Here is a 23057-nt window from a genome sequence, read left to right on the forward strand (position 1 = left end):
AGAAAGTGCACTGTTTCTGGGTCAGTTCATCAACTAGACCCAATGGAAGGGGCTTCTGACCTACTGAGTACCACTGATAGCCTGAACCTGACAGAAATTTTTGAGACATCCAAGGAAGAACCTGCAAACCATACAATGAAACGTTGAGTGCCTCCTTCATCTTAGAGTTTGATCAGGATTTCATTTTCAAAGAGTATTTCAATAATAAGAAATTAATTTTCATAGATATAGAGAGAATGAGTTTTCCCAATTTATCCCCAGTTACGCAAATATTAAATAGAAAATTTCTCCTCTTACAGATAGCTAACTCCTCACTTCTGGAGGAGCAGATCATGACAGATTGCTACTCCTCCTCCTTTCAAGAGAAAAGCAGAACAGTTTGCTAACTCCGCTCTCCTGGCGGGGTGAGTGACAGCAGATCGCTAACTCCTCCCTTCTGGAGGAGGAGAGCGTAACACTAAGAGACAGGCTACACCTGGGAGAGTTTCCTTTCTTTTGCACAGGAAAGGGCTCCCTGAAATGGGTTCGACCCGAGAGTGGGGCATGAGCCTTCAAAGTATGGTGAAGTGGAGGAGGTTTCCATGTGAACAGCGGTTAAACACGGGTCAGCGGGTGTTAAGAGATAGGTGACACCCAGGGAGAGTTCCCTTTCCTTTGCGCAGGAAAGGGTTCCGTGAAATGGGTTTGCCCCGAGAGTGGGGCACGAGACTCGGAAAGTGTTGCGACGTTGAGGATGTTTCCATGTGAACAGCGGCAAGTGGACACTGCGGCAGCCAAACTTCCAACAGGCAAAGAGAGAGTCGCCAAATAGGTAAGGTGGGCGTAGTGGAGACGTTGGGCAGCGACGGTCGCAACACTGGCACAGCAGCAAAAATGAACAAATATCTTTTTCAAATGAAAATTCTATCAAAGTAGCAAACAATAGCAATAGAATACAGATTTGAGACACTCAGAGGCTAGCTCTGAGTAAAGCCACCTCCTCAGACAAAAGCCAAGAAGAAAGTGCATGGTGCACCGCATGCTTAAGGTACAAATAGTAGAGCAGGAACAGCTTCACAGAGCACTGAAAGCAGCGAATTGGCTGCATTAGAAAAATGCTTAGCTCTGATACATTGGGATTCTGGTCTCCTTGCCAACCTGTCTGACCCACTCTATGACAGGGCTGTGAGGTCACTTATGACTCACAGGAAAGGGCTGGTTGTTGCGATGGATACTCCCACATGGCCTTCTCCTATTTCAAACGGCTGCTAAGAAAGCAGCACTGCGAACCAAAAGAATGAAACTAATATGATATGTTTCATTTGTGGGGGATCGCCATGCGTTTCATGAACCCAGGAATCAAACAAACAGGGACTTATTCATTGCAGATTGCACATTCGTTGAAAATGAATGCACATCCCTAGGAAGGAGGAAAAGTGCACACGGGATGTGACATTAAATGTAACTCAATGCTAAATATGTAAACCGTTGTGATCTACCTCTTGAATGACTGTATATAAAAATAAAAAATAAATAAATAAATAAATATTAAAATCCCCATGCATACTCAATCAAATGTCGGTATATAAAAACAAACAAACAAACAAATAAATAAATAATAGATTGGTCTTTTTCTGACAAAATTTGAATGTGTTCATCCAGTCTGTCCAGTTGCATTTCTTCTACTTTGTGTGCATGAACATATAAATTCCTATACTCCCCATGACTTTTACTTGAACCTTCAGCCTATCACTGCCCTCCATATTTGTTCCAAGCATGCTTAGAATCTGTTAATGTACTGGCTGCCATCACCTTCATTGGTAGGCCATTTTAGGCCTTGTTCTCTTCGTCTATGATTCTTGAAAGACTGAGGTCCCCTTCCATGTCTTATTACCAATTATTCTAATAATCCACACAGCTACCAAAATTAATGAAGCCATTTTCCAAAACATCAGTCTTCCACATGCTCATTAAAGTAGGGGTATTAACTATTCATAAATTACTGAGACATACGGAGTTCTCTTGGATTAGTGCTATGTTGCAAGTATATAATCCTCCTTATAAGAATATAAGAATATGCCATACTGGGTCAGACCAAGGGTACATCAAGCCCAGCATCCTGTTTCCAACAGTAGCCAATCCAGGCCAGAAGACCCTGGCAAGTACCCAAAAACTAAGTCTATTCCATGTTACCGTTGCTAATAATAGTGGTGGTTATTATATAAGTCAACTTAATTAATAGCAGGTAATGGACTTCTCGTCCAAGAACTTATCCAATCCTTTTTTAAACACAGCTATACTAACTGCACTAACCACATCCTCTGGCAACAAATTCCAGAGTTTAATTGTGCTTTGAGTGAAAAAGAACTTTCTCCGATTAGTTTTAAATGTGCCACATGCTAACTTCATGGAGTGCCCCCTAGTCTTTCTATTATCTGAAAGAGTAAAAAACCGATTCACATTTACCCGTTCTAGACTTCTCATGATTTTAAACACCTCTATAATATCCCCCCTCAGCCGTCTCTTCTTCAAGCTGAAAAGTCCTAACCTCTTTAGTCTTTCCTCATAGGGTAGCTGTTCCATTCTCTGTACCTTCTCCATCGCAATTGTGCACTGAGTTCATCTAAAATCCCATTATTTGGATGTTCCTTTTTTATGGGCAGCACATCTTGCTGACCTGGGAGAAGAGTTTCTCTGTTGTTGGTCCAATCATTTGGAATACCTTATCTGAGCAATTGCATTTTACAACTTTTACCAAGACCTTTAGAAAGCAGCTTAAAACGTATTTGTTTCATCTAGCTTTTGGGTCCGGTGTTTCAGGAGTGTAAATGGCATTGAATAGTCTTTATGAAGGTGCAGGCTATTTTCTTCATGGAATGTGTCTGTCAGACTTGTAACTAATTTTTTTCTACAATGTAAGAGGCATGCAGAGGGGCTGTTCAGTCTGTCATGGTCTTGTGTTAAATCTAATTTTATGACAGTTGTACCGTTCCTGGGCTTGAACCTTGGTCTATTATGGGTCATTTTTTAAAATAAATAAAATGTGCACGCCATGCAGGTTATCTTTGCAGTTCAAACAAGTATTCACAGATCTTGCACAAGCAAATTTTCAAAAGAAAACTACCCAGGTAGTTTAAAGGTCCCTGGATATTTTCAAATTACCTGTCATCCTGAAAATTGCCTCCATAATGATGATGATGTATTTCTTTTTCCTTTTCCAGTGGCTTGCCCTCCTTGAATAATTGTTTAGAAGGTATATCATTTTGGTTCTGACTATCTGCAAATATTTTATAAATGTCCTCCCAGTACATCGATATCAGTTTAAAACTTGCACATATGTTTCATATCTGTAGTCTCTAAGCAATGTATGGACCCCTGTTCAGATTAATTTTTCACATCAGGCCAAGAGTGGTTCTATTATTAGGCAGGGTGAGGAAGTTGCCTTAGGCAGCAAAATTTTAGGATGGCAGCATGTGCCCTCCAAAACAGCTTTATGATGGATGCCTCACTTTCCATAGAGATGCAGGCAGGAGAAGAAAGAGCCACATGGTGATGCAGTTTAATGATGTGCTACCAGGAGTAAGCCCCACGCAGGCACAGTTTAATGACTGTTGATAGGGTTCTCCCTTTCCCCCCTGCTGACAGGAAGAAGACCAACAGAGTGGTATGGTAAGTAATGTGTTGGTGGGGTTTCCACCCTCTCTCCCATCAACAGGAGGAATAAGACTGGAGGGTGGTAATTAAGAGCAGGTGGAAGGGAAAAGTAAGGGAGTGTGAGAAAGGGAAGAGAAGAGAGGGGAAAGGGAGTGTGACTGAGGTGAAAAGAAAGTTAGTGGGAAAAGTGGCTTACATCCAACTCCTTAATTTCCTAGAAGAGGGCAACATCCTGTACCATCTCCAGGCTGGCTTCAGAAAAGGGTGAGGGAACTGAAAGCGGCACTGGAAGAGGCAGGCGTGGCTGACAGCCAAAGACTACTGAGAAGGGTGACACGTCAGTGGCCGAGGCGACGTGAGTATTGTGGGATAACTCGGCCCTCAATAAGAGATCGGCCCAATCATTCTGTTGATTGTTAATGTAGGACCTCAGGAACATCTTTAGTGAGCGGTTAGTCCTTTCAGCTTGAAATCAGTCCAAAGGGTACTACCAGGGATGGAGAGATGAAGGAACAGGAGACGCTGGAACAGGAGACACAGGAGACTCTGGAACAGGAGATGCTGGAAGGCAAACTAGACACAATGGAGTGTATGACCCGATTACCAAGGCGAAGAAGTGGTGTCTGACCACTTCCTTAAGTAGACACATCAATCAGGGTGAGCCATGGAGCTGGGACCCGCCTTTGGGCCTTTAAGAGGCCGGGCGGTCCGCACGCACGCCTAGGAGCGTGGACGATGCCACGGAGGACGCCGAGCCCCGCCATGAGTCATGGTGGGAGGTGGAAGGCCCGGCGGTCACCACTGCAGGATGCTGAGGCCAAGCCGAGCTAGCAGCAGCAGCGAGGGAGGACGACCCGGGACTCATTGGAGCAGAGGTGAGGTGAGCAGGCCCGGGCCCTTGTCAAATCAAGGGTTGGTAGTAACAATAATGACAGCAGAAAAAGACCAAATGGTCTATACGGTCTGCCCAGCAAGCTTCTTATGATAATAACTGCTGCTCTATGCAGATTACCCCCAAGCCTTATGTGAAAGGTGGTAATATTAGTAGTTGATGATGTCAGAAAGACATTGGCATGGAAGACAGTGCCTTCCAATAGTTTGAATTCTTTCTATCAGTTAGGTCAATTGGGGTTTTGAGCCATTGGCCGTGAAGGTGGTGGGTTATTCTACTCATGAAGAATTGGGGAAGCTATAGTGTTGTTACCTTTTCAAATACTGTGGGCTGGGCTATGCCTAGCCAGGCCCCCATTGCCTATAGGTAAACCCATCCTGTTCACCCAGCTTTTCTTAAGTGCTAGCCACAGAGAGTTCTCTGCTGATACAAAATCTCCTGAGTTTTCATTGCTGGGTCTGAACAAGGCTGCACCGAAGTACAGTGAGCTCGATTAGGTCTCTTTCCTCAGATTTCCCAGTAAAGGAGACTGCATCTCTTGATTTACTTTATTTTCCCTGTAAACTTTAAGTCATGGAGCACATATTTTGATTTTTTATTTTTTTAAAATCTTCTGTCTTCTTGCTTTAAATATATCAATTAAAGGCGCAGCTATTGTGTTATGTTTTAGACCCTGACACTAACAGAACATAATCTGTCACATAGGCCAACAAAGTGCCCAATCTAAGAGATCACATCTGAGGAGTGCCTCAAGGTTCAGTCCCCTCCTCAGTCCTTTTCAAAATTTACATTTGCCCAATCTGCAACTTCATTCAGTCCTTCAACATCGAACACTATTTATTTGCCAATAACGTCCAACTCTGCATAAAAATGGATCAGACCAAACCTCATCTATTACCAGTCTTAATGATTGTTTTACTGCAGTTGCCCAATAGCTTAGCAAGCACAAACTCAAATTAAAGTCTGCAGAATCAGAACTTCTCTGGCTCAGTCACGAAAGTCATCCTCTTCTATCTTTACCTTCCCTGGCAGGCACCCCACTGTAATAGCGATGGCAAACTCCAGCCCTTGAGTGCCACAAACAGGCCAGGTTTTCAGGATATCTACAATGAATATGCATGAGAAAGATTTGTATGCACTGCCTTCCATATCTCTAAGTCCCCAATTGTGCAACTACCTTGATAAGGACAATCTTGCTACCGTGATAATGTTAATCACCAGCCAAATAGACTATTGCAACTCTCTGTTAGCATTTCATGCCAGTCTGAAGTGCCTCCAGCTTCTACAGATGCTAGAATTTTGGTAGGGGCCAAAACACTGACCACATAACACCAATACTATATCAGCCGCATTGGCTCCCATTCAAAAACAGGTTACAATTCAAAACCCTCCTCATTTTCCACAAGTGCATGAACAAACAAGCCTCTTTCTCAACTTCTTTTCCCTTACATTCTCACTAGAAAACTCTGATCCTCCTAAATGGCTCTTCTCCTCTCCTCTAGCTTTGGTTAGACTATCCTGTATGAGACTTTGTGCCTTTAGTTGTTATGATCCAAAAATCTGGAACAAGGTACTGCTATCCCTACACCTCAAACTGTGTTACCTCACTTTCAGGAAAAAAGCTAAGGCATGGATTTTTGGCCAGACCTTCCCTTATAGTATCCCAGCAGAGATGCTCAGTCTTTCTGACCAACTATCTGAACCATCAAATAAGGAGTATAAGTTATAGACACCGCGCTCTCAATGCTATCCATTGTAAATTTGATTCATGTGATTGTAAATGACTTTCAACCAATGTACTGTAACCGTTGAGTTAAAATTTTTGTAATCTGCTTTGAAGCCACTCATAAAAAAAGATGGAATATTAAATGCCATTGTATGCTGTACCGATGACTCGCATGCCGGCAGTTGGCCGGCGCACGCAACTTGCTTCAGCTCCGGCCATGAAATAATTTGCAAAACAAAAAAATAGGATAGATAGGAAGGGTTTAGAGAGTGGGGAGGAGAGGGGAAGAGAGAGGAATTTTAGGTAGGGGGGGTAGGGAAGTTCCTTCTCAGTCCGCTTGTTAATTGGAGTAGACTGGAAGGGAATAGGGGAAGATCCAATTTCATCGGCACGCGTAATTTGCAAATATTCACCCCCCCCCCCCCACCCTGTGCCCGCCGCCCGCACATTCACATGCAGATTGTAAAATCCGGTGCACGTGCGTGCGCAGCCAGCCGATTTTATAACATGCACGCAAAATCAGCACATCTATCTTTTAAAATCTACCCCTTGGTGTAGTTATGCCTACCCCTTCACACTTACCTTAGCTAGGTGAGCTTGGAGCTATCTCTTCTCCACCGATTTTGAGCTCCTCTGTTGTGACTGTGTCTAACGGAGGTGCTAGTGCTCCCTCACCCTCATCTGAGGGTTCTGCTCCTCTTAATATAAGAACATTTCCATCAGAAGAGGAAGGCTCTAGGGTCATGCCATTAGTCTCAATTGCTGTGAGACCACCTCTAGAGCTAGAGATTGGAGAAGTTCCCGATCCTAAAAACATCACTCTTAAAGATATTTGGAACGTGGTCTCACAAATAGAATCCTTTCTGGCACAAACTGGGACACAACTCTGTTCCTGTACTGTTGGAGTCTCTTTGAAATTGGCTGATATAAAATGCTGACTGGGGTCTTAGGAGATTCAGATGGAACCAGTAATGATATGATTTCATCTGATCAATCTTCAGTTGTGGCTAACATAAAGGATTCTTTAACTTAACATAATAAAATTAAATCACTTGCAAATTCTATTAGATCAAAGAATTTATACTTATTGAATTTCTCCAAGGCAAGAGGGATATCGCCCTTGAAGCTATTCAAAAAATATATACATGAGGTATTACAGTTTACACAGGATATTGAATTTGAATTGTCCAGATGTTACTATATCCTTGAATTTAAGAAAAATGTGAAAGAGGACGCTTTGATTGATATGGTAGATCCTATAGATAGTTCTAACATTTTAGATATAGGACAGAGAATTTCTGTGGGCAGAAAATCCAAAGTTTTTCTCATTTTTTTCAAGAGAGACACAATTACGGAGGAAGCTTTTCCTACAGCTTAAACAGTCTCCTATCTCACTTGGAGCTTCCTTCTTTCTTAAGGTCCCCTGCAAAAGTGTTGCCACTTCTCATGGAAACACCTTTATTGTCAGTGATCCTGCTCACTTGCAAACATTTCTTCTAGATAAATCATCTGTGCCAATTGGTTAAGGGGATACATGGGGTATAGGGGGGTTAAATGATTTAAATACAATAGACAGCCCTGGGTATATGGCTGTTTCTATTTTGATTACTTCCACTCCCTGGATAATGTGGACTTGTATAATGGAATATGGCTATGTTTTGTTTTATGAATTGTTTCCTTTTTGGATGTCTCATATATCTATTGTTTTTCTTTTCTTTTCTCAATTTATTATAAAATGATTAAAATTTGTTTTTGTTATTCGATTCATTTTTGGGAGTTTTTTTCCCATGAATTTTGGTTCATGGATTGCTTTATTCGTTTGATTCATGTGAAAAAAAGCAATCAAGCAATTAAACAACCCCCCCCCCCCCAAACCGCCAAAAAATGAAAACTAAGCCTCCCTCTCACCCACCCCCGTAAAAATGCCAGGGACAGGATCCCCCTGGCCCCATTACCCTGATCCGATGAGGATATGCCTGTGGCGACTGGACCAAAGCCTCAGACTTGTGTAGGCGAAGACCGCTGATGGTGCCATTTTGATGTACAGTAATGCTGTACGATGCTGTACAATGCAACATTGATGAACTCCGGTGGGACCCCAGAGGATGCCCGTCATTTGGCATTGAAAAGCCGAAGAAGGAAGACAACAGTCCGCGAAGGTCCGAGTCCTGGTCACAGAGGCCTGGTCCTGACCCTGGCCTTCGGGCAAAGGCCCCAGTATCAGGCCTGTGTCTGGGCCTAGGGTCTGGCATTGGGACCTGTTCTCCGTGTCAGGTTGCGGCATCTGGCCTGGGTCTGGGCTGCGGTGCTGGGTCACAGCATCGGGTCTGGTTTCGGACCAAGGCCACAGCATCATGACCTGGCCTTCGGGTCGGGTCACAGCATCAGACCAAGGTCCAGGTGTCGGGACCCGGCTCTGGATTAGGTCGTGACCTCAGGCCTGGGCTCAGGCCAAAGCCCTGGCATTGAGATCCAGCCTCCGGCTCGTCACACCATTGGGCCTAGGCTCAGGCCCCAGCCAAGGCCCAGGCATTGGGACATGGCCTCCCAGTTTGGGTCACTGTGTGGGCCTGAGTCTGAGCCTAGGCCCCGGCATCGGTACCTGGCCTCTAGGTTTGGACTCGGGCCCCAGCCTAGGCCAAGGCCTTGGTGGCAAGACCAGGTCTCTGGGTCAGGTTGTAGTGTCGGGTCTGGGCTGAGACCCCTACATCAAGACCCAGCCTCCGGGTTGGGTCAGTGCATCAGGCCTGGGCTTGGGCCCTGCCTAGGCCAAGGCCTTGGCATTAGGACCCGGCCTTCAACAGAAACCCAATAATCAGTTAAGTTTTGGGTTATTATTTTTTGGGGGATGTCAGCCAAGACCCCGGCATCATGCATGGACTTAGGCCGCAGTTCCTATTTTGGGCCTCAGCCTATTCATGAATGTGGCACTGGTGCCTTGGCCTAGGCCTGAAGCTGGGGTCTTGCCTAGCGCCTAGGCCATGGCTGCTGCTTTGGGCCGAGGCCTATGCCGTAGCCGAGGCTCCAGCTTCAGGCCTAGACATAGGCCCGATGCATTTGTTTAAAATGAAATGCATGAATAAGGCTTATTTCATTTGCCCCCCCCCCCCCCCGAATGAAACGAATTAGCCTTATTTGTCACATTTTGCATTATCGATTTAAACGAATGCACATTCCTAGATACTACTGAGTTCAGTAACCTGACTCATATCAGGCAAGGTACATAATGATCAATTTCACCCACATTAATGTATTTATACTGGCTTCCAGTTTTACCAAGAGTCTGGTATAAGACCTGTTTAACAGTATTCAAATGAATTAATTCTAGTGACTCTTACTGGTCTAATGCACTTTTTCAGGTATATTGTCCATCTCAAGTTGTAAGATCACAACAAAGAGGTCTTCTGGACATTCTTTCAGATAGACAGGCTCGGCTGACTGTAATATGAGACTGAATTTTTTTGTTGCAGCTCCAACACTCGAAACCTTACCTGAAGCAATATGGCAACTGGACTATTTAAAACTTTTAAAATAATGCTGAAGACATTTTTTCCCAAGCAGGTCTATTATTTCAGCTAGAATCAGGAATCTCTTATATTTTAGGAGTACTGCATTTATTTATTTACCATATTTATATATTGCCTGACCCAAGGCCCTAGGCGGATTATATAAAAACGTACATGAGTTTATGGGAAACAAGATGGCAGCATGATTTAGTCCTGACTTTGCTGTCCATTTTCTTTGTTGTTTCTTGGTGAATTTCCTTTGGAATTATGCCTCCTAAGAGGAAGGGTAAAACTAGAGCTTACCCCTCGAAGCCTTCTTTGACACTTGGACAGCATTCTATCGTTGAGTTTGTAGTGCCTGCAATAATCGGAAAGAGTTAGCCCCCTCGACATTCATCCTCTACTGGCCCAGCGAGAGACTTCCCAGAGTAGGGCTTTAGTGTCCCTGACTGATGACATCATTGAGAGTGCTGAGTCAAGAGGAGCCTCCGAGATTGAAAAAGCAAATGCTTTTTTTTTTTTTTTTTCTGTTGGGGATGCCACTGTTTATCCATCCTTGGATCATCTGAGAGGTTTAGTGATGAGTCCCTGTATCTTCCTTTAATCCTTACAGTGAGTTTGATTCCCCCTAAGCCTGTGGTGGTCACCCTGAAAATGCTTTGGGACTTAACAGCCTCTATTGGCCAGGCTTATATTAGTACCTTGGCCAAAGTAGATGTTGTCTCTAACCATCTTGAAACTCACATTGCTGCTGCTCAAACTAGCCAGAATTAATTTCAGGAAAAGATTTCCATTGTGGAGCATAAAATTTCTTCAATTAAATCTGTTCAATCCATGGTTGTCAAGGAGTGTGGCATCCTTCAGAGAAGGGTGGATTATGTTGAGAACAGATTACGTTCTCTTAACTTAAGATTCTTGAATTTTCCTGCTCTGAATAAAGTTTATTTTCTGCCTTTTGGGAATCGCAGATGCAAATGGAGTTTTTAGATCTTTCGCTGGTGTGATCTTTCTGAAAAGGCTACTTTGTTGGTATCGTTTTTGGAATCTGACCTAAGCTTCATCATGAGAAATTTCTTTAAAAATGTTCTACTTGTTTTATGGACTGTGGTATTAGGATCTTTCCGAATCTCTCCAGGGTTACCCAAGAGAGAAGAAAAAGCTTTCTGGTATTACACCAGGAAGTTTTGGCACTAGGAGCAACTTTTGTATTAAGATATCCATGCAAATGTTATGTTAAGTACAGTGGTGAAGCGTATATTTTTTTCTTCCTGAACAATTACAATTGTTTGTTAATTTTAGGAAAGCTATTATGGCTTCAAGTCCCTTAACAAGGCCAGTTAATCAGAATGTTTAATTAGTGATTGCAGGATATATCATGTTAAGCAGTTTCTTTCTTTTTCAATTTTTCATCTTTATATCTCCCTAATTGCTGCATCCTAAATTTTCCTCTTTTCTAATTTGTGGTCTAACTCTTTAAAATTTGTATTTCCTGTATAATCTGTTGTATTCAATCAATATTACTTGCTGTTTTAGTACAAAGTATATACTTTGTAAAATTTGAAAATTCAATAAACATATAATTAAAACATACACAATAAAAGTAACGTATCAGATTTGTTTTATCTTTCATTTTAAATGCTTTAATTATGTGCGTTTTATTATGTACATCTAGTGCCTAGGCGATTAAGACATTTTGGTAAAGATAAAACAATTAAAGCAAGATTTTATGGATTTGAAATTGGAGGTAAAAAATTAATTTGATATTATCACTACTGTACCTAGTCCCTCAAACATTTTGGATGCATTTACTACTTGTTTAAATTTACTTTTAGAAAAATACAAGTACATGTTTCAAAAAGCCTTTCAACATTTGCAATTTGTTAGAGATTTTGCAATGTTCTAAACTTTTCAGGGTTTTACTGTCATTACTATGTTCTGCAATCCAAGCCAGCTTTCATAAAGCCAGCTCTGTGGAAGACGCAGCCTGAGCTGACCCCCCAACAGTAATGTATGACTGGGAGTTGGATATGCTATGGATTCTGGAGCCTGAAATACACTGGAGTCTGCTCAGCTCTTCTGCTTAGGAGCAGCAAGGATTATCACCAAGGGACAGGTGTAATATATATTTTGGAATTCTAAAGCTAGTCAGCTTGCTGGGCTCCACCTTGTCTTGGCAGTGCTTTTGCAATATCAACAGGGGTTGTAACAAACACAGTGGGTCTCCTTGCTGGTCATGGAAAAGTAAGCTTACGCCATTGCAACAGTAGATTTTTTTATTCTATAAATGACCATGTCTGCTTGCTTACTTTATTAGTTTCCTTTTAACAATTTAGTGCCTAATTACAAATGGTAGTCATTTTGTCCACCTCAAAAGAATAAAAGATCGAGTCACGCTTGCTGGGCTCTGAACCTGCAACATTTGAGGCATCAGTCATGGAGAATGAAGCTAACCTTCTGGTTTATATCTCACTCCTGGAAGAGTCCAGATATTTCTACCTCCTGTCAAATGAGAGAGACAATTTGTAAGACCTGGTGGCTGTTTTACAGATCTCTTCTTTATGCTATTTAACATGCAGAAACTAAACACTGCATGGGTACCTCTAGTATTTTGTTTTCTTACTGTTGCAAAGTAGGTTATTATGGTCTGGTCCAGTGCTGCAGTCTCCCTACCAGGCAGTGCATTGGCACGTGCTTGTCAGGGACAGATGTGGAAAGGCAGAGTTATATAGTAGTTGGATCTCATTTCATGAACTTCTCCAGGGGGGGGGGGGGGGGTCTGTGTTAGTGGTACTTTCATTAAGATTGTTTTCACAGATGTCAGCTATCCAGAAACACAGTGATTTTGGTGCAGAGGCAACCGGAGATCTGGCATCCAAGATTTGAAAAGTCTTGAAAGACAAATTTATAGAAAAATAATTTACTGGCTTGTGATACTTTGATGTACAGTTACCACATGGAGAATTCAATATGTAGCAAGGAGTTCATAGACGTAGAGAAAGTATTTCATGCTCTGAAAAACATTTCAGAATCTGTCATATATCTTAAAGTAGTACCCATTAATAACTCCTCCCAAGCTGAACAAAATTGTTGTACGCCCTTGTTTTTAGAGAGATATTTTGTCTATTTTTCAAATAGGCAACAAAGTCCCATGGCTCATTTCCATAGAAACACAGAATATGATATCAGATAAGGACCATATGGCCCACCTAGTCTGCCCAATTTACTTACTCTTACAGTGCCATAGATCCCCGTTGATTTCTGGCTTTCTCTTCAGTTCTGGAAAAGCTGATGGAGGCAAAGACAGTAGGACAGCAAAGGCATGAGCGGAGGAAAAAATAGTAAAGATGGTAAAGTCAGATGGCAAGATCTCTTTCCAGATGTCAGTGAGAGTAGGAAATGCAGGGGTGGGATTGTAAGACTGAGGTAGACAGAAGGAATGTTTGGAAGGCAATGAGGGAAAAAGCAGAAACCCTGAACAAAGCACTGGAGAAGAACCACTGCTAGTTGGCGGGCAGTCCATATGGTAATGGGGTAGATGTCACTTCATTTACTATGCAGAAGAAAGGATTTGTCTGGAACTAAGAAAACCAACAGTGGACAAGGTAAAACCGCTAAGTGAGATGCATCCTAGTGTGTTAGATGAACTCAAACAGGTAGTAGCAACTCCACTGATGGCTCTGGTCGGTCTTTGGAGATGAGAGTAATTTCCAGAGGACTTGTGAAGGGCAGATGTTATCCCTCTTTATAAAAAAAAAAAAAAAAAAGGTAATAGAGAGGAAGTTAGTGATCTAACCTCAGTGATGAAGACAAAATTATGGAGACCCTACTAGAGGATATAATAGTGAAGTATATTGAATTCAGTGGGTTGCTTTATCCAAGGCAGCATAGTTTTACCAGAGGGAGGGCATACCAAACAAATCTGAGCAATTTTTTTGATCACGTGATCAAAAAATTAGATCAGGGATAGGCACTAAATGTGGTATATTTGGATTTCAGGAAAACTATTGACAATGTTCCATACAGGAAGCTCATAAATAAACTGAGACACCAAGGCATGGGCTCCAAAGTAGTTGATGGGATTAGAAACTGGTTTAGTGATATAAAAAAAAGAATTGTAGTAAATGAGGTTTACTCCTAGCAGAGAGGGGTTACCAGTAGAATGCCTTAGGGATTGGTCTTGGGTCCTGTTAAATATTTTGGGGGTCCATATTCAAAGTGGTTTGTCCAAGTAGGGACTTAGCCAGACAGTACCCAGAGGGGTTGAATTTCCTGTTGATTTGATCGCCCCTGACTTAACTAGGTAAAAACTTAACTTTGCTCCATGCCTGACTTATCTGGTTATCTGGCTAAATTAACAGATAATGACAAAATTCACCACTAATACGGCTATTTTAGCCAGATTAGGACTGCCTCAGAGCAGTCCTAAAATTCTCTCTTTATGTATTCCTAGACAGTGGCATACTAAGACTGGGTGCGGGGAGTGCGGTCCACCCTGGGTGACAGCCAGGAGGGTTGGTGCTAGCTGGGAGGTCGGCGGCTGCTGCAAGCGGAGCCCATCCCGCTCGCGGTAGAAAAAGAGGGAGGCCTCTGGGCTGTGAGAGGTGGAAGCACTGGGTGACTCCGCTTCTTTTTATTTTAATTTTGGTTGGTTGGGGAAGAATTTGGATGCTACACTCACACACATTTAAAAGTATTTTGCTGGGTGGTGGACTGGAGGATTTGGCTTGCTGGCCTGTAAGGGATTGTTTTTTTATTTAGTTTCCCAGCTATATTCTGAATATTGCTGGATAGGGATAAACTTGTCTAGGTAACGTTACCCAAATTATTTAAACATAGAAACAGAAAAAGATCAAATGGCCCATCTAGTCTGCCTATAAGTCCAATTTATCTAGCTTTACAATTCTCATCACTCCCTCAGAGATTCCTTGTATTTATCCCATGCTTTCTTGAATTCAGATACTGTTTTTGTCTTTACCACCTCCACTGGGAGGCCGTTTCATGCATCCATTTCCCTCTCTGTAAAGAAATATTTCCTAAGATTACTCCTGAGTTTATCCCCTTTCACCTTCATCACATGACCCCTTGTCATAGAGCCTCCTTTCTGTTAGAAGAGGTTAGCCTCTTGTGCATGGAAATCTTTGAAATATTTAAATATCTCTATCATATCTCTCCTATCTCGCCTTTCCTCTAGGGTATACATGTTTAGATGTTAAAGTCTATCCAGATATGCTTTAGAATGAAAACCATTGATCATTTTAATAGCCACACTCTGGACTGACTCAAACTGATTTATATCTTTTTGAAGATGCGGTCTCCAGAATTGTATACAGTATTCCAAATGAAATATCACAAGGGACTTATACAAAGAAAATATCACCTCCCTTTTTCTGCTGACCATTTCTCTCCCTATGCAGCCAAGCATCTTTTGGTCTTTTGCTGTTGCTTTATTCACTGTTTGGTGACCTTAAGATCATCAGATGCAATCATCCCCAGATACTGCTCTTCTTTTTTGCTTAGAAGAATTTCACCTCCAATACTGTACCTCTCTCTTGAGTTTTTGCATCCTGAATGCATTACTTTGCACTTTTTAGAATTCAGTCTTAGCTGCCAGTCTCTAGACCATTCCCTGATCTTCGCTAGATACCACCTCATGTTTTCCATACCTTCCTGGCTGTCTACCCTGTTGCAGGTTTTGGAATCATTGGCAAAAAGACAAATTTTTCCTGATAATCCTTCGACTATGGGATTCCAGAAACTGTATTATCTTCTGTTTTAGCAGTGATTCCATGAACGTGCTCACCACAGAGGTCAGATTAACCAGCCTGTAGTTCCTATATATTCCACTTTTCATGACTGTTAAGCTACTTCAAACTAGATTATATCCAGTTACTGTAGGTTATTTCCCTGTCCTAGAAGGTTTAAAATCTTTTATCCAAGTAAATTCAGCTAGAATAACTAGCCAGATAACTTGTTTGCTCATCGCTTTTCTGAATGTTTGTTTGTTTATTTATTTATTTATTTATTTATTTATTTATTTAATTAAGAGCTTTTATATACCGATGTTCATGTACTGGTACATATCACGTCGGTTTACATAAAACCAAAGTAGGAAATTACATCGAACAATCGAACATTATGTCAGACAAGAGGTAACAAGTAACAGGTCAAACATCATGAGAACTTATAGATTATGCTGGGAACTTATGGTTGGAGCTGGGGACAACTTATGGTTAATATTCAAATTGTTATTACAATATCAAATAAATAAAATTAAGAATGTTGACCTCTTTGAGAGTGACATTGCAGAGGGAATAATAGGAAATGTTTATCTTTTTGCAGATGACACTAAGAACTGCAGCAGAGTGGACACACTAGATGGAATAGACAAAATGAGACAATCTAAGAAATATTGAGATGTGGTTGAGTGCTTGGCAAGTAAGATTCAATACACAAAAACTGGTAGGCCATGAATTTGGGGTGCAGAAACCCAAAGAAGCAGTATGTGATGTGCTGAGATACTAATGTATCCTCCCCTCCTCCCCTTTCTCCCTCACTAGCCTGTTTGCACTTCTTAGTCTTTTTCCATTGTACATATGTATATATTTGCAAACGTTGCTATAATATAATTTAATGCAAACTTTCCCATGTTATCTCCCACCCCCTTTTAATACCTTGTTCGCATGTTTTAATCGTTCAATGTAAAGCGCCATGCCTAGCGCCAGTTTATGTTACAATGTGAACCGATATGATATCCTGGATGAATGTCGGTATATAAAAATTTTAAATAAATAAATAAATAAAAATAAATAAATAATGTGCACCAATCAGGATCAAGGCCTTAGGGTGATCATGATTGATAAACTTTAAACCATATATAATATGGGCAACGGGGTCCAAACATTTGGTCTGCATTATAAGTGAACCTGTGTTATAATGAGTTTATATATTTTGCTGTAATAGATAAAAAAGATATGATAATTTTATACTGTACAATTTTTGGGATGTTTGAAATAAAGATTTAATGGAAATAAAGGTTTTATTGCTAAGAACAAAACATTGCCCTCTATCATCAATTTAAAAAAAATCATGGAATAAAAAGATATGTATTTTAAAATTGAAAAAACTGGGAGCCAATCTTTGACCGTAGTATAAGCAATTTCGTCTTATATCATACTGTATTATTTTGGGTTTACAGTGTAGTATATAATGTCAGGTAAAGACTAAAATAGTCCATTCAGCCTACCCTGTAAGCTTTTTGGGGTTGTAATCGCTGTTCTGTGCAGTTTAAACTGATTGTCATCTTTGGAAAAACCTGGGAATTAACGGATGAAAATCAATTTAAACTGAAAACAAAGGCCCCTATGTGTAAGCTAAGCTGTTTATTATAAGCAATTGCATGTCAGAATCTCTGAGGACTTTTCCAGCACTATTTTTATCTATATTGTGAAGGTTTTTTTGTTCTTCCATTTTACGCCTATGCCAACCATCTTTTCCTTGGATTGAGCCCTCAATGCTGATGGCCAGCGAGGCATGAGAAATAGAGATAATCCCTGATACAAACAAGAAGTGAGAAGCTTGGGACAAAACAGGAGGCTGGCATATACCAGGAAACCAGGAATCTGAAGGAGGTCAAGCAGGAATGCTGAAAGCAGAAACCAGAGATGAGGAAGTCTTCTGGATTCAGGTAACATGGATGAGCTAGTGTACAATGAGCAGGAAATAGGACTAAGCTCTGGCAACTGACTGATGAAAAGCCTGAGTATAAATGCATGTGTAGACAGGAAACAAGATGGCCACTGAAGGAAAGGGAGGGGCATAGAGCTGGGAAGATTGGAGACATAGACCAAGCAGCTAAGTTAGCTGGATAAGTTGGTCCTTCCCAAATACTTATCCAGCTAAGTATTGGTCACTATATGTGGCCAGATATTCAATTCTTACTTATCCAACTAATTAGTGCTGAATATCGACTTCTTAATGCCTCTGTACAAGTTGTTGGTAAGACTACATTTGGAGTTTTGTGTCCAATTCTGGAAACCATATCACTGAAAGGATATAGGCAGAGTGGAGGAGGTCCAGAGAAGGGTCACGAAAATGGTGTAGTCTGCACCAAAAGTCTAATAAATTGAGACTTGGAGACCTAAATATTGAATGCCTTAGAGGAGCAGCGTGATAAGGGGGTATGATAGAGATATTTAAATACCTCAAGAAGAGTATAAATGACAAATAAACATTTTTCAGAGGAATGGATTTCTAGAACAAGAGCTCATGATATAAGGCTCAAAGATTCAGCTGTAATATTAGAAAATATTTCTTCACAGATAGGGTGCTAGATTCATGGAACAGTCTTCCAGGAGAGGTGATGAAAGCAAAAATATTGATGAAATTTAAGAAAGCATGAGATAGGCACAGAGGATCCTTAGTTACTAAGAAGTGAAGGGAAAGTAAGAGAGCAACAGTTCAAAAGGAACAAACTGAGCAGACTAGATGAACCTTTTTGATTGCTTTCTGCCATCATATTCTTTGCAAATAAAGATTCTCTGTGTTTATTCCTTACTTATTTGAATTCTGTTGTTTTTGCTTCCAACACTTCCAATCAGGGACTGCAGCGCGCATCCATCAGCCTTACAGTGAAGAAATATTTTCTAACTTTACTCCTGGGTTTACTCCCTTTAATCTTTTATCTTGACTCCATATTGCAGAACATCCTTTCCACTGAAAAAATGTTGCCTTCATGTGCATTTGTACGTTTTGAAGCATTTGACTGTCTATATCATATCTCTCTTCTCTGGCCAGTATCGCTTAGTTTATGCTATCCTTTTAAAATATTGAGACAATTTTAAAAGTACAGTAAGCCACTTCTGGGATTGTAATTAAACACATTTTACCACATTTCTGAGTTAGCTGTAAGGCACTCAGCAGTGCTGTAAAGTCTGTTTTACCCTGGTCATAGTCAGGGGTGATTGCCTACATCGGGATGGCCAACTCTGGTCCTCAAGAGCCACAAACGAGTCTGTTTTTCAGGATATCCACAATGAATATGCATGCAATAGATTTGCATGCACTGCCTCCATTGTATGCAAATCTGTCTCATGCATATTCATTGTGTATATCCTGAAATCCCGGCCTGTTTGTGTCTCTCGAGAGCTAGAGTTGGCCACCCATGGCCTACACAGACAATACAGAGTATTCAGTTTTCAAGGGTTACAAATGTCATAAGAACAGTATATGTGCATATAGGGCTGGATTTTAATACCTATGCGTGGGCGTAGATTTGTGTGCGCAACCCGGCGTACACAAATCTATGTCCGATTTTATAACATGCGCGCGCATGTTATAAAATCCAGGGTCAGCGCGCCCAAGGGGGTGCACACTTGTGCACCTTGCGCACACCAAGCCCTAGGGGAGCCCCAATGGCTTTCCCTGTTCCCTCCGAGGCCGCTCTGAAATCGGAGCGGCCTCGGAGGGAACTTTCCACCCACCCCCCAGCCCTACCTAACCCCCCCTAACCTGTATTCCATAAGTTGCTGGCACGTGATCCCCCGGCCTAGCGGCCCTACGAAGGCCTTTGGCCACACCCCACCCCGCCCCAGACCGCCCCTGCTCCGCCCCTTTTTTCAAGCCCCAGGATATGCGCGTGCCCCAGGGCTTGCGCGCATCGCGAGGCCTATGCAAATAGGCTTGGCGTGTGTAACCCCCCTGCGCGCGTAAATCCAGCTGAATTTACACGCGTAGGGCTTTTTAAATCTGCCGCATATTGAACATATGATAACAGATACAAAAAGGGAATGAATAAACACAAGTCTGAAATTTGTGAGCAATAGCATTAATTGTCCAAGCCCCAACCTGGACAATTAAGCATTAATAATTCATAGTTCAGCATTCATAATTGTTAATTTAAAGTATGCCGAAAGCTATAGAAAGTAAAAAAAAACCTGTTATTCATTCATCAATAAGAAGAGCTGTGAATATTGTATCCAAGGCGGTATTCTTACTGAGCTGTGATACTTATGAGAGATGTGTGAATGGACAGCAGCTAAGACTGAAACCTTGACAATTGGTGCTACTGATTGTACATTTCAAACTGGGGCTAATTTAACTTCTTTGTATGTAAACCTAAAATGAAATGTAGAAAATAATAAGAATACTGAAGTATAGGCGCAAATAATAAGAATACTGAAGTATAGGCGCAAAATTTTCAAATAGAACAAAAAGCTCTTGGGAAATAAAACCCCATGTGAAAACCAAACAGAAGAATATGCCTACTCCTACTGCACAAGCTTCATTTAATGTCTCTCAAATGTACAAATTGTCTTTCACTTGAGTTAATTTTGAGCAAATGAGTGCCACTAGATTCATTCAGTGTGTGTGTATGTGTATATATATATAAATATAATTTGAATATTCATTGAGGAAATCTAGGCAATTATTTTTTTTTGCACACACTTTACATTTAAGAATTGGTCTATTTAAATATGTAGTCCATTGTATTGAAGCACAGATACTAAGTTCAAACAAAGCATTGCCTGGTAAACCAAGGAGCTCTTCTAGTTGCTTATCTCAGTGGTTCCTCCAAAACAGGTTTGGATTTCAGGGACAGTCAAATATACCAATTAACCTGGTTATAGACCAAATATATGCAAATATCTCCTGCATATTTTTCACAGATATCCTGACAGCTAGACCTGTTTATGGAGGACAGGTCTCCACATTTGGTCTCCACATTTGAAAACTGGGGTGCTATGAGCTTTTCCGAACCAGTGAAGACCCATGAGCACTAGGACTGCCTAATATGTCACCGTATGAAAGAAAAGTGCTTCAAAAGTATTGCCAAAGACAGGGTTGGATTAATTGTGGAGCAAAAAAAAAAAAGTATCCTGAGGCTTTTGCAGTTTTTATCCAACTTCTGGCCAAAATGAAAATAGAAAAATACCGTAACTAGTTTTATTAATGTTTTCCATATAGCATTTGATGCATAATTAATTATGAACTTTAAATCAAAACTTTAATGGGCATGATGGAACACATATTTGTCTGTCCTGCTGAATAGAAATACAAATATAGCACATCTCTGAATAGTTTAAATGAATTTGCAGCTTGTTTTTCGAGTGGGTATTTTGCTCTGGAAGTCATTTCCCAGGCTTATTAGTGTTGGAATTTGTGCAAGAATAAATCTTTATTATGCTAACAGTGACAAATAATGTTTAAAGTGGGAACTTAAGGGGGCGGGTGGAGAAATAAAATAATCATCAGCCTGCATAAAACCAAATGTCTCCCTAAGAGAGAGAGAGAGACATCCCACCAGTGAATTACATTTCAGCAATGAGTATAAATTCTCTTATGTCACCTGGGATTTATCATAAATGCTCAAAGGGGTTGCTGAACCAGGAAAAGAAAGAGTGAGAGAACTCTTTTAGCCTGTTTGCTCTAGAAACATTTTTATTGCAGGGAAGGCTTGCTATCAGTATGTTCTAATGTAAAACGAGGTGATGTTCCAAACGTGCCGCGGTATATAAAAAACCCTTAAATAAATAAATAAATAAAACAAATAAAGAAAATCTAAAATTCTCCCTCTACATAAACCCGTTAGTAGCTTTTTCTGCATGTGTGTGTGTGTGTGTGTGTGTGTGTGTGTGTGTGCGTGCGCATGTGCGTGTTTGGGAAGAATGATCCCTAAGAAGAATTAAGTTGGGAAAAGAGTTAGAGTACCTGAGTAAGGCAGATGCACTCTTTGCAGACAAGGACCTAAGGCAGCAGAGCCCAATTGGCAGCGGCCTCTTGCTTTACCCTGAAATGCGTTTCCACTCCTGTATTTGCTTTTGCTTTTCCAAACAGTATTTGTTTGCATTTTGCGCATCTTGAATGGGAGTGGCAGAGGTAAAGAATAGAGCGGATAATTTTCAAAGACATCTCCGTGAGGAAAGCAGTGTTTTACCCACAGAAATGTCCTTTTATAAAATTGCCTACCAGATACGCAGGTAAAAGTAGACACATAAGACCTATGCGCATATGACTTATATGGGCGCACTTTTACTGGCATGCAGGAGAGGTGTTCCAGGAGCAGAGTCTGGGTGGGATTTCCATTGATACGCACACATGTTGAGTTTAAAAAGTAAGCACATACATTTTCATAGCAAAACCCAGCCCACACCAAATAGCAGGTGTAATTGTTTGAGAGTATTTTGGCTGGGGGACTTTTCAAAGCAACTTGACACAGGTAAGCTTGCTTTGAGAATTGGTGTACTTATAAGGTTAATTTTAAAACCAGTGCACGGGCGCTCATGTGCGCATATTCATCGGCCCACGCCCAGGGATGCGGCCATTTTATAACGTACACTACATGTGTATATGCGCGCATGCTATAAAATAGCCTGGCTGCGCTCACAAGTGCGCCCAATTCTAAGTGTACGCGTACCTATGCGCAGAAAAGCCACTTCTATTGCATAGGTGGTGACATTTTAAAAGGGAGGCGCACCGATGCATTTGCCAGTTTTACCAGTTCATTCCCAGTTTGCCCAGTTAACAGATAGGTCCTGCAACCTCACCCCAGGTTTGATAGCCTTCCTTCTCCCCAGTTACCATTTAAACCCCTCAAAATGGCTTTTTGATTTTGTGTTTTAGACTCACATGCCATCTATAGTCGGATCATGTAAGTATTTACATGCAATTTTCTGTTTAAAGTTCTGAAACACCCATGTACTGCCCATGTCCCGTCCCCCCCGAACCCCACACACGCCCTGCCCCCTTTTGAGAAATTCCGAGATGTGCACGCTGAGGCATTTACGTGCGTATCCAGGCAGCTTCTAAAATCTGCTCAGTGTGCCTGAGCCCGACATATTTGTGAATCCTCTACTTAATGCGTGTATCAAGCTTTTGAAATTCACATTTATGTGTGTAACAGCTGTTGCAAAATGATTCCCTAGAAAATAAATGTGCAAAGTCTGCATTTGAAGAGGGTCTTAGTCAATGTTTATACAGAAATAATCCTTACACTACAGTTGGAAAAATAGACAGTACTTCAGCCTTAATGGGCTCATTTGGAACATAATATACATTCTGACCCTGCTGTCATGTTCCACATGTGTATGTTAGCAAAAGGTCTTCTGCTAGAACATGAGTCTGCTGTAAAATGGTCTGTGAATTTGTTAAATTATAATCTGTTGGAGAAACGTATGGCACTGAATTTTTATTCTACGTGGACTTGCACTGCACAGCTTGCTTGCCTTTTTTTCCTTGTCTGTTATGGTGCTCGTACATACATAGGAGCATTGCAATCTATGGGGGCCTATTTACTAAGTTTTCT

The sequence above is a fragment of the Rhinatrema bivittatum genome, chromosome 1 (genome assembly GCF_901001135.1).
Source record: "Rhinatrema bivittatum chromosome 1, aRhiBiv1.1, whole genome shotgun sequence".
In the NCBI taxonomy this organism is placed as follows: domain Eukaryota; kingdom Metazoa; phylum Chordata; class Amphibia; order Gymnophiona; family Rhinatrematidae; genus Rhinatrema; species Rhinatrema bivittatum.